Source organism: Gymnoscopelus microlampas (genome assembly GCF_963454915.1).
Source record: "Gymnoscopelus microlampas genome assembly, chromosome: 13".
In the NCBI taxonomy this organism is placed as follows: domain Eukaryota; kingdom Metazoa; phylum Chordata; class Actinopteri; order Myctophiformes; family Myctophidae; genus Gymnoscopelus; species Gymnoscopelus microlampas.
The window spans coordinates 25,476,908-25,489,943 of NC_139950.1; positions in this window are offsets into that span (position 1 = coordinate 25,476,908).

Genomic DNA, 13,036 nt, shown 5'->3' on the forward strand with positions numbered 1-13,036 from the left:
CTCTGACCGCCCTGTACAGGCCCATCTCCATCCATCCAAGGTGGGGAGGAGCTTGAGCCAGAACATTGAAAACGCCAAAATTGAATTTTGGACAAAGAAATGACTGTCAGACGCTATTGTCTCAATTCAGCACATTCCCAATTTAATCTGTTTGGGGTGAAGAAGAAGAGTTTTTTTTACAATCAAAAGCACTCCCCAAAAACAGAGGCCATGTAAAGAATCATTATTTTCAATGCCAAAAGGGAGCATAACAACAAAAAACAACTTAATTAGCATCACTATCTATTTGGAGCATAACTGAGTGGATGGGAAAAAAAACAACAACAATCAATCTCATTTTAAAAAGGGGAACATGGACAACAGCTGACAAAGTCTTCTATAGTTTGGTCTAACATTTGCCTTTCAGTTGCTGGCTCTATTGGCTCGTTAATTGATTGATCTTGCTAATTTGCAGTTACCCGAAGCATGTCTTCTCAGGCCCTTATATCGAAATGCTGGTACGGAGGTCGAAGGTCGACCCACTCAACGAGTGTCCCTTGGGAGACGGCTGGAAAGTCCTTGAGCCGGAGCTCGACAAAAAGATGTCCGCCGGGCTTGTCAAGTGCTTCTTTGCTTACCGAGGCATGCTCTCACTTACATCCCCTCACTTCTGATTATACCTATAGCAGTATCACCTAACCATGTAACTACCATCTACCTGTATGTTGCTGTGGATCATATAACTTAACTAAGGACTTGATTATGTAATAGCTGTTATTAGTTAGAGGCATTGCCTGAAGTGACCTTTCCTCGGGTGCTTTTAATCTTCTGCTCCCAGAAGAAGTGACAATGTTAGAGTTTTTGTCGGTTGGTCGATTTACTATTTATGCTAAACACACTGCATTCTGAAACTGAACAAGTGCCTGTCTTGCACATCATTCACAAACATTGATTGTCGCTAGATCCAAAAATCGTGTAACACATTGGCCTCATGACCACATGAGACAGCTGAGATGAGTCCACATACTGTAAAGGTCACAACAGCTCTTGGTGTCCCTTTCATTGATTCTTTGCTCCAACATGAACCATAAATTATTTAGCAGGGAACAAAGCAAAAATAATCCAAACAAACAGCATGAATTCTGTCTGTTCCAATATGTAGGAGGGCTGAGTTTTCATTATTAAAAGCATTTGCTGGATGACAGCAATGTGATTAAACCAATTCTTCCTGAAGTAGCATGAAAACAAAATGCTTCAATGTTAGGTGTCATCTTTTGGTACATTGATCCTAAATATATCACTGGAGATGTGTGATCTATTGAGCTTTGATTTTATTTTCTTTCTTTCTTCAAAGGATGTGATCACCTGATGAGGCTGTCTGGGGTGGGATCGCACGCTCTGGAGTGTCCCAGCAGACCCAGGGGTGATCTGGACATAAAGGTCAGTGTAAATGATTAAACAGCGGGGCAGAGGGGGCCAGAATCACTGCTATCGACCCACACTGTCCTCATCCTTTAAACACGTCAGTGTGCTCACCTCGCAGTGGGACTGCTGCTGATTGAAGTTCCTCTGTAAATGCATCTAAAGTTTCTAAGTGTTTGCCTATGAGTGTGTGTGTGTGTGTGTTGGCGACTTTGATACAAGCTCTTTTGAGTCTGGAAGTAGTGTGTGTGTGTGTGTGTGTGTGTGTGTGTGTGTGTGTGTGTGTGTGTGTGTGTGTGTGTGTGTGTGTGTGTGTGTGTGTGTGTGTGTGTGTGTGTGTGTGTGTGTGTGTGTGTGTGTGTGTGTGTGTGTTTTATATCCCACTATTAAAGGACGATATTTCTTTCAGGATGTGGCTGATACAGATTGGTATAAGCAGCACTTTGTAACATCAGCCAGCACCTTGGTGATAGAGACTCGACACACTTTGGAGGTAAAGCATAATACATGTTTTTTATTTTGGGTTTGTTGTGCTTTTATTGGATTTTCAGTGCATGAGACCTAATGTAATATTTCAAAAATAACAGATCTATAAGCTAAGTGTGTTGATCTTTGTTGTTTGTAGCAAGTGAGTATAAATTACATATTAACCACTTATGCCCCATCAAAACATACAAAAAGCAATTTCACAACACATTGCGATGTGAGCTTGTAGATTGCTGAAAGTGGTTAACTGGTGGCCTTTGTCTGCATAGGTGCGTAACTGGGAGAGGAGACTGCAAAAGGCAGTAAGGCAAGGAATTGTGGATGATCTCTGCATACTGGCTCAGGACCAGTTGAAACTCTACAGACAACGCCTGCCCAAGCCAGGCATGTACAGTATCACATCCTACGCCTTGAGCGCAGGCTGGGAAATGGACACCACGCCACCAGTCAAACGCTAGGAGCTTAGCTGGGTAGTTTGTGGATCGTACCAGACACTTTGGCACCAGAGATTTTGGCAGATTACCAGCCACCACTTGGAGATTCTATTGTATTATATGGCTGTCAGTACTAGGCACGATGGCCAATGGATAAAACAAAACCTAACATCCTACATTGCAAATTACCGTTCTCGGCCATTGAAAAATGCATGGAGATATACTAATTAGTTAGTGTTATAAATTGTTTTTCCCTGACATGCCGGGTACTCAAATTACAGCTTGTCTCCACTTGTGCTTTGCTAATTGTCATGACTCTGAGAGGAGACATCAGAGACTGATCTCACAGACTGATCTCAGAGTATTGAATAGGAGTCACTGGAACCGCAAGGAAGAGAAAAGTAGCACATTAAAGAAACAGGAGAGAACCGAGAGAAGAAGTAAAGAGAGAGAGAGAGAGAGAGAGAGAGAGAGAGAGAGAGAGAGAGAGACAGTGATAGAGTGCGGAAACAAGGGAGTGACAGAGAGAGGAAGACAACCGGGGACAGAGAAGCAGAGAGAGAGAGAGAGAGAGAGAGAGAGAGAGAGAGTTAATCCTTACCTTCTGAAATACATACCAGGTTGCTCTTGTACTGTATCAAGCTACTGCACCTGGAAGTGGATGAATGAACAGTTGTGCTCTCTCTGACCTCCCTCTGATGTCTTTGTCTATGAAAAACACAAAAGATGCTGTTCAGGTATCACAAAGCAAGGAAGCGCTGTCTGGATGTACCAAATAAGTTTCTCACCAGATTTCTTTTTGGGAGGTGGTGTGCATGATGAGTGTTGAAAGTGGTGTACCACTGTAACTATAAAGTTAGTACACCACATTCAATTTCAAACACGTTAAAGTTACATTTAGGTCAACATATATATATATATATATATTTGTATTCCAAACAATAGTGAAAGAGTTTGAAGGAAAGAAAGCTTGAGAGAAAAACTATTCTCAGTGGTGACATATGACATATTATGTGCCCAGGTTTATATGTATGTGTGTATTCACACTCTCCTCAGGGGACCTGTTGCAGTACGCGGAGGGTGACAATCCTCTGGACATCTTGGAGCAGGCTGCAGTGTACTTCGCCTCGGCCATCAAGCTCAAATCCAGGGAGGCCAGACTCCACTTCCTGCTGGGCCTGGCTCTGGAGGAGCACCACTACGCCATGGGGATGTACGGACTCAAGAAGGTGGGCTGGGCTCAGTAGACCCGGGGTCATTGCAAATCATTGCTGTCAGGCAGAACCCTCTTATCTCCATATTTAAACTTTTTGTGCCTTTTCATAAATTAACTCCATACTTGATCATACTACGGCGTCACACAAAAGTATCAAAAGTAAAATCTGTGGTTTCGAATCCACCGTGGTGCATCCGGCTTTGTCGATCGTCTACACTAACACAATTGGCCCGTGTTCGGGGGAGGGAAGCCGGGAGGGTGATATTGGTCATTGCACGTACTTCTACGGGCTGGGGCGGCACCTGTCAGCGGGGAGTGTTGGGCGGGAGGAGTTGGACGAACGCTCTACGTCCTCCCGGTGGGGGCTCCGACAGTAGGATACGACAGCAGTGACAACACAGAAATGCGTGTGGGGAGGAATCAATTGGCATAACGACTGAATTGGGGAGAAAAGGGGGTAAAAAATAATTGGCTACTCTAAATTAAAAAAAAAAAATTAAAAAAAAGTAGCAGACCTGCATGCTCGAAACGCGGCCCGAAGCGACATGTTTTGAGTTTGTAGATCTGCTACTTTTGCTCAACGAAATGGCAACGCTAATCCAAACTGTGGTCATGTTTCAACCTTATTGATGCAACGATAATGTCATAACTCCGAAAATAACTATGTGCACAAAATGTATAAACAGATATATTTTCAAAGCATAATGCTGCTGTCGGGTGGAAGCCTTGTATGTCGAAAATCGTTACTTTTCAGGAAATGGATGGCTCTAATGGATCCAATGTATTAATGTTATTATTTGGTCACAAGCTGATCGAGCGCAGCGTTAGTTCAGGTTGGCACGGCAGGCAGGAGGGTAGGCTACAGTGTAGCTGCTACACACTCACACTCAACCCCCCATTCTCATTCGCTAACAAGGTATGCATACATACAGTACTGTACATACACCCACGTAAGTCAGATGGTCTCTCCACGTTCAACTCACTCATCTCCCTTCATTCCCATTCGCTAACAAGCTAACACATACGCCCTCAATCTAAATTGTTCATTTATATGCGGTATATTTAAACAGAACACTGTTATTCAGCTAAATGTATGATTCTGTGGGTTGTAGATGTTATATCTGTGTATCTTAACTTATGCTTGAAGGGCTCAATTTAAATGTTTGTTCTGTGGATTCTATGTTAATCTGTATATTAACTTATGCCCTTAAAGGGTTCATGTTATGTAATAAGTATCTTATGCTCTGCTTCTGGGGGTATTGTGATCTCAGATATTCTGTATCATGCTTGCACAGATAATCTGTAGTATCACAGGAGCAGAGTCACATCGGCAAACTGAATGCAATAGAATTGCAATAAATGATTATTCCTGACGAAAGTGTCTAACTGAATTGTTAATACTTTTCATTGTTTAAATATTTATAAAACCCACTGACAGACTTAACCACTTTCACTTCCAAACACATAAAAAATAACAGATACAAGCTCATAAAGCATCACGACTCAATGTGTTGAAATAGCGAGATAAAAGGTTTCTGCCCGACGATAACTGAGCGCTGCCTGTACAACACAACCTCTTCTTCATCTTCATCTTTCTACGCTCAGGCTGAGGGGGAGGATGAGGAGCAGAGTGAGGCCAAGGTGGCGGCGTATCAGGAAGAGATCCTGGCTGTGTGTAAGCTCCACGGCTTCCGCGGCACGCCCACCATGGAGAACCAGCTGCAGGCCCTGGACAAAGAGTACCGCCAGCTCAAGGACGACGGCCTGTCCGCCAAGGCCGACCAAGTCCAGACGCTGTACCTCTGGCTCTCCAAGAAGGCCGGCAAGGTGAGGAGAAAATCGTATCCAATAGAATAGAGCTGTAATACAGTTACAAGTAAAAAACTGTCTTCCAATGATGCAAAGGAAGAAATGTAGCTCAGAATTGTTCATGCAAGTGAACACTTAGTAGAAACAAATGTTAAAAATGGAGTGTGTGTGTTGCCAAAGGTGTGTTGTATCAAACAGTAGCAACATTGTTTTCCGTTCTCGCCCTGAGAGCAGATCTGTCGAGATAGTGAATAGTGAGTGGCAGAATTCATGAGCATGGACAAGATAAGCAGCCTGAGTGATTTCTGCGAAATGTGAGAGAGATGGAGGGAGAGATAAAGGAAGAGGGCTGCTCTCTTCTTTTCTCTCTCCCTCCATCTCTCTCACATTTCGCGTCTCGTTTTTCATCACTCTTACCTTTCTTACATGCTGGTCTTTTCTCTCTTTCGCTATCCATCTCTTCCCTTTTGTATTTGTCCCTCTCTTTCGCTTTCACTTTCTATTCATCTCTCTCTCTCTCTCTCTCTCTCTCTCTCTCTCTCTCTCTCTCTCTCTCTCTCTCTCTCTCTCTCTCTCTCTCATTGTCAACGCATCAAAATAAAGTCAGGAGGCTTCATGGTCACTGTTTCAGTCACTGTCCCTGACTTTCACTAAAGCCTTGATACTGGACGTCACTGTTTCCCCCACAGAAAAGCTTGCTGGCATCAGAGAATGGCCTCTAAAAACATTTAGACCTCGTTTTTGGTTTCAGGGCCCAAAAGTGCGTCACGGACAAGGAATTATTATAAAAATCAATTCTTCTTTTAACCCATTAAGACCTGAGGCCGTTTCTACAAAGCCTTCTAAACCAGTCGTTCTCACACTTTCAAGATTTTTCAAAAATGTAAAAATAGCAAATGTAGAAGCTTGCAGCGTGGCACAAAGTGACGCGCTGTGAGCTTGTATTTGCGAAAATCAAAAATGACACAGATTCTTTCCCGGTTTTAAATAATTTCATCTACAAATTGCACCAAACCCCTACCCTGTGTCGTCCAGGATGGCAGTGCAGCCGTAAAGGATACAGAGAACTGTGTCCAGCATGCTCTGATGAAGTACCTGGATGCCTGGACTCTGAGCCCAGACAACTGGGAGTACAACCTCCATGTGGGCAGACTGCTGCTTCTGCAGGGCCAGAGCAAGGAGGCTCTGCAGCACCTTCAGACGGGCCTGGCTCTAAGGCCCGTGCACCCCGGACTCAGGTCAGACTGCTGGTATTATCAGTAACCTTGCATTTTAGGCGCTCATCATTCATAGAACCCTCTTAGAATTCATTTGCAGACAGAGTGACATACATACCATACTGTACGTACTGTACCTACCTACTGTACTGTACCTATGTATGTACGTACATACATACATATGTATGTACCGGTACATACATACATACACCGTACATACGTGTACATACATACAGTTTTGCATGCACGTTGTGTGGCTCAACTTATAAAAATCAAGGTCAGATAAGTAAAAGTTTATTCATAAAGCACATTTAAAACCAACTGCAGTTTTTTGGGGGGCTTTTATGATAGTAGTAGTACACAGTGGAGATAGACAGGAAACAGAGGGAGTGACACGCAGCAAAGGTCGTTGGAATCGGGATTTGCGACGTCAGGCTATATTTGGTATGCGCCTGGACCACTAGGCCAGCGGGCGCCCCAAACCAACTGGAGTTGACCAAGTGCACCACAACTTAAATAAAAGAAATAAAAAAACATAAAATGTATACAATATACATCAGAATGGAGATAAGACAATGACAATGGTATCAGTAGCTGTAGCCATAGCGTATTCTAGTCCAGTGGTTCCCAAACGTTTTAGCTTGAGACCCTACAGAGACATTTGCTGTCTCCCAGGGACCCAAACAAGTGAAAATATTGCTGTTGGCTATTCTCAATACTTCTTAAACCTTATTTTTTTTTAAATAATTTTCTCTTTTTTTAAATGTTTGCATTCTTTTTAAATGAAAAATGTAGATATTAGACATTTTTGAAAATATTTTGAAAAATATATAAAAAAACTAAATGTAGGAAAATAAAAATAAAGAGATATTTACTCTCAACCCATAAAAATGGGTCCGCGGCCCATGTTTGGGAAGTACCACTGGTCTATCTCACCTATAGCTCCCCTGTGTGCCATGCATCATGTCTCCTGTCAGGTTCTACACAGGCCTGGCTCTGCTGCAGCAGGAGGGCAGAGCCTCCGAGGCCACAGAGAAGCAGGCCGCTCTGTTCCTACAACAGGGACTGGAACACCTCCTCAGCAAGCACTGCAGACCAAGGTCTGTGTGTGTGTGTGTGTGTGTGTGTGTGTGTGTGTGTGTGTGTGTGTGTGTGTGTGTGTGTGTGTGTGTGTGTGTGTGTGTGTGTGTGTGTGTGTGTGTGTGTGTGTGTGTGTGTGCGCGAGGGATAGAGAATGTTTGTACTGTGTTACTTGTGTATGCATTAGTGTTCATAAAAACATTGATAATTATATTTATATAGCATTTTTATTGCAAAGTGCTGCACAAAAATGGACAATTTACACATTAAAATGACAAGAATCACACAATTAAAAGAGGATACTAATAGAACGGTGACAGATAACATGAGCGAATACAATTTGAAACATACATGTGATAGACCTGCTTGCTTTCATGATAATATGTGTGTGTGTGTGTGTGTGTGTGTGTGTCTGTGTGCACCATCTGGCATACATGCTTGCATTGCACTGTATGTCAGCCTCTTTTCCAGATAGACTGTGTTCATGTGTTTACTTCCTGATGATCGGCATCATGGACCTTGGCTGTGTTTCCTTGCAGTGATATGGAGTGGGACACATCTGACCCCATTTCCAGCTTCAACACCCAGTTCCTACGCGGCGTACTCAGCCTGGGAGAACTCCAGCAGCGGAAAGTGCTGACAAAGAAGTCCATGATGGCCGAGCAGGTCTATCACACGTACGTTACACGTTGGGAGAGGTTTTAGAGAGCAAATCGGCCTAAATAATCAAAAGTCAATTTCATACAGCATGTGATTCTGGCTGTGGACTGATATTTTGTGTTACAAGATGTGTCAAGACTTCTTCACCACATAATTATGAACAAAGATATGGGACATGGGGAAAAGAGTGCATAGGCCTACATAACAAATGTAGAGACATACTCCAGCCTGCCCTCAGTAATGGACAAACGGATAAAGACACTCTGGATAACTTCACTTAGACACGGGAGTAGACAGATCTTCTTTTAAATATTTAATCAGTAAACACGGTGGATGCAAGAGAAAGAGAAGTGCATTTCATTTCACCTTCGGGACTTTGAGCATGTCCCAGATCTGCTATAGCTCTATGCCCTTTTCCTTGTCTTCAGTGTTGCGGTGTTGACTGCCCAGGCTGTGAGCCAGTGTGTGTGTCGTGGCGAGGTGACCCAGCAGCTGGAATGGGTGCTGTTAGAGGCTCACTTTGCCCTGCTGCAGAGGCTGATTCATCGGATGCCAAGCCAGGACAACGCTGGCACTGACAGGCAGGTCTATGTGGCCAAGAGAAGCCAGGCTCTCATGGCTCTCACACGGCTCACCTCTATCGCCCCCTGTCAGGAGCTGCTGGACATGCAGGAGAGGGTAAGGCCATGGAAAGTAGGACGGTGGAAATTCATGAATTTTAAATGGGGTGTGGAGCAACAATGTTTTGGTGATGAAATTAGACTTTAAGGTGGGTTCATTAGAAGGTAATAACGGAGACTTAACATTATTTTATGTGTAGCCACAGGTCCCTATGACAAAATGTATATTTTAATTTGCCTGTGTGATAAAATAAAATAACTTGATAAATATGGCAAGAGGTCACAAGTAAGTTGTCCCTGGGTGCTGAGAACAGGACACACAGAAAAACACATCTATCCCCATACAGTGCATGATGAAATAAATAAAATAACACATCAAACGTAACAACTGCATGCTGTACCCATGCTACTCTTGCAGGTGTGCCAGGTGGCGGTGGTGACCGTGCCCAGAGACGCACATGCCCTGTGTATCCTGGGCCTGGCCCAGCTGGCTCAGTGTGACAATGAACCCGACTCCATCAGGTCAAAGATCGCCTTGGCCAACGCTTGCCTGAGCTTCCGGGCCAGCATCGAGCTGGAGGGCCAGGCTCAGAGCGGAGAACCCCCTGCCCAGCTGCACGGTGAGGCAATGCAGTGTTGGTTTGCACTGGTGCACTGATCAAATGGAAAACAAAGAGGCTGAGACGAGATCAGTGTATATGTAACAGAGTAGAGCTGCCTGAAGCCCAGAAGCCTAATATCTCCCATGATCAAAGGGGGATTCCCCTTTAAATGAGTGGTAGATGCATGGTTTCCCTCACAGGAGACCAGGACCATATAGTAGACAGGGGTGTTGGTCCTGCAGGAGATAATAATACTTGGTGGTCGATGCTGACTCTAATATGAATTAAAATGTAATGTTTTGCGCATGTGTGTGGCTGCTGTCCTGCAACCCATGTGATGGCATTAATATCCGCCTCCTTGCTCTCTCTCAGAGCAGAAATGGTGGCAGGATAGGCTGGACAAGGAGAGGCGGAAAGATGCCAAGCAGACACCCAGCCAACTGGCGGGAGGGAAGGGGCCTTCCGACACCGCGGCGGCCGGCAGAGGAAGTGGGCGTGGCAAGGGAGGCCCCGGTCGATGGGTGGCGGCCGCAGCCAAAGCTCCCACCGCCGCCGCCTCCTCCACCACCGCTATGAGGGGAGGCAAGGCTGCTCCGCCTCCTGCCAAGCCCCCCGCCGCCAGGTGAGTCACCGTACAGTTTGAGGCTGCGGGTCAGGCTGGTTTTGGCACATTGTTTCTGTTGTTGTTTGTGCATCATTTTCTTTTCCTTTTCTTTTTTTCACAAAATGGGTTTTAGCTGAGTGTGTTGTTTTTGGGGAGAAAATACATACAGTATTTATAGATAGCTACATGCTGTTTTACCTGGAAACTACACAGTAGAAGTAGGCCTACAGTTTCATACAGGGGACACTGTCGGTGAAACACATTAATAGATTAAAGGACTTTATCATTATTATTATTATTATTTTGCCCCTTTGTATACATTAACCTCTATTGAAAAATTATATTTAAAAACAGTCTGTAATCATGTATGTTATATGATGCTACTGCTTGAAAAAAAAAAAGTAAGTGCTTTTGCTCCAATTATTACTTTTTAAATTCATTTTAGTGTCTTTTCTTCACCGGTAGGGGGCGTGGTGGAGCGGCAGTGAGAGCAAACGGGGCTGCCAAACCTCCCAGCAAGCCCGGCACCAAAACCACCCTCTCCCGGAGCAAGTCCAGACCTGACTGCGACCCCAGCTCTGCTGAGAGGACAGACGGTAGGGCTGCAGTGAGCTCACATGCACACTCTGACACACTCCAAGCAGCAGATAGCATTCAGCCATGTATGCAGATGTATAGATTGCATGGTGAATTGGTGATCTCTATCCACGCAAGCCTTGCTGACTCCCTTCAACACATTCATTTATCATTTCACACAGTTACACCCATGACATATACACACGTTATCAGCTGTAAAGTAACTAAGTACATTTACTTAAGTACAATTTTGAGGTATTTGTACTTCACTTGACTATTTCCAATACTTTTACTTCTACTCCACTACATCTCGGATCCAAATATTGTACTTTTACTCCACTACATTTATTTGAAAACTTTAGTAACTAGTTACTTTGTAGATTTTGATTATTATTACAAAACAAATATTAGCCCTACAGTATACACTTCGGCCATTTGAAAATAGATTTTGATAGCAATACTATTTCTACATTGCAGTATTGATACTTTTAAAACATTTGAGTACTTTTTCCACCACTGAACGTTATTAGAATAGAGATACCGTGAACTCACAGACTGTTGCTGGCCTCTGATCTAGCAGCTGTTCAAGATCAACTTAGGATTCAAACCCCCCTCTATGATTCAAATCAGCGACCTCTTATGTTACAGATACACGCTTGCATTTCTAACCTCTAGGACCCAGGAGATAACATAACTGATGTAACATCCCTCTATGACCTGACTTCTTCATAGTAGATACAGGAGATATGTATAAGTATTAAAATAAGTGTTTCACAGACCTAGTTTAAAGGTCCAACAAGGGTATTTACAGTAGTATTTTTTTTGTCATATACATATTACATTGCTGCAGCATTATAGGTGTTGATATTCTTAGACTTCAAGCTCCCTAAACAGTGTAGATAACAATAAAAATGCATTTAAGTCAAGTAAACTGTATTTGTATAAAATATTGAGAGGGCAACTCATGTGCCTCAAGAGACATACAGAAATCACGCATCAAATACACTAAACAAAGCATATATGTACATGTACTGAATCCCAGTGCTGCGGTTTCAGAGTCTGCCATGGTGAACAAAGATCACAGCTTACCCAGTGCTGTGAACCGCAGGTCTCATATGGCTCGGCTGGGTCTGGCCCGGGCACTCTCCCGCTCAGCACGCTCCCTGGACAAGGCAAAGAAGCTCTACCAAGAAGTCATCACCATGGCACCACGGGTCTGTGGCCTATTTCAATGTTTTAAATGTTTTGCATTGAGTGAAACAGTTCAATACGTTATTGGATTCGCATATTAACCACTTACACCCGTATAGCCTACTTCGCTGACCGGTGTCCCAGAGGGGTCTATACTGGGTTCCGTCATCCTATTTTTTCCCTCCACACCAAATGTCTTCACCGAAAATAGGTCGCTGAATGTTCACATATTATGACATGCCCAGAAATAACAATAAAATGAAATAACATCATTAATTTGTTCATGGCAATATTGCACGTATATTCTGCTCTCATCACAAGAGCTCTAAGAGAATTTACCTCCTTTAGTGACAGATCTAGTTTAAGAATATTTATTCTGACTTTCCAATAGTCCCACAATGTTATGATAGTGTGAGGTTAGAGTTAGAGTTAGGCTTAGTTTTAATGGTGTCCATCAGGCCAATGGCACTTCGGAACAATGCGTGTCACAGTATTTTTATGAATCGGTTAATCAATAAATCAACTGACTCACTCATCCATGATCAGGTCCATGATTCGTACATTGAGTTGGCTCAGCTCCTGGAACCCGCGGACGCCCTCGCTGCTGTGGGGATTTACTGCAAGTACCCCTTGAAGCCCCCGGCTGACCAGAGCATGGATGACGCTTTCATCACGGGAGAGATCGTCCGTCTCCTGATGAAGTTGGAGATGTACGACCACCATCAGCTGGGACCCTGTCTCATCGCCTATGCCAAAGTCATGGGCGTGGGTGAGTGGAGGGAGTTTGGCTGTAATGGTTGCAACAGTGGTGGCACCCATTATAGCAGTGGTAGTAACTTGTTATATCAACAAAACGCATCGCATTCTGTTTGTGCGACATGCATGATACAAAGGTTTTGACAGTGAAACTGGTCAAAGTCACTGGCCACCTACTGTACATAGGCATAAAAGGGATACAGAGATTACAGACAGACAGATACAGAGATTTCCATAATACTGTATGGGCATTAAATGGGACACAGACAGAAAGACAAATACAGAGATTTGGGTTATTTCAGTTCTGGACAACCTTTTATTTGGTCCGAAAGGCACAATACACCCGCGGGTCCCCTGCAATACACGTCGATTGGTCAGATGGTG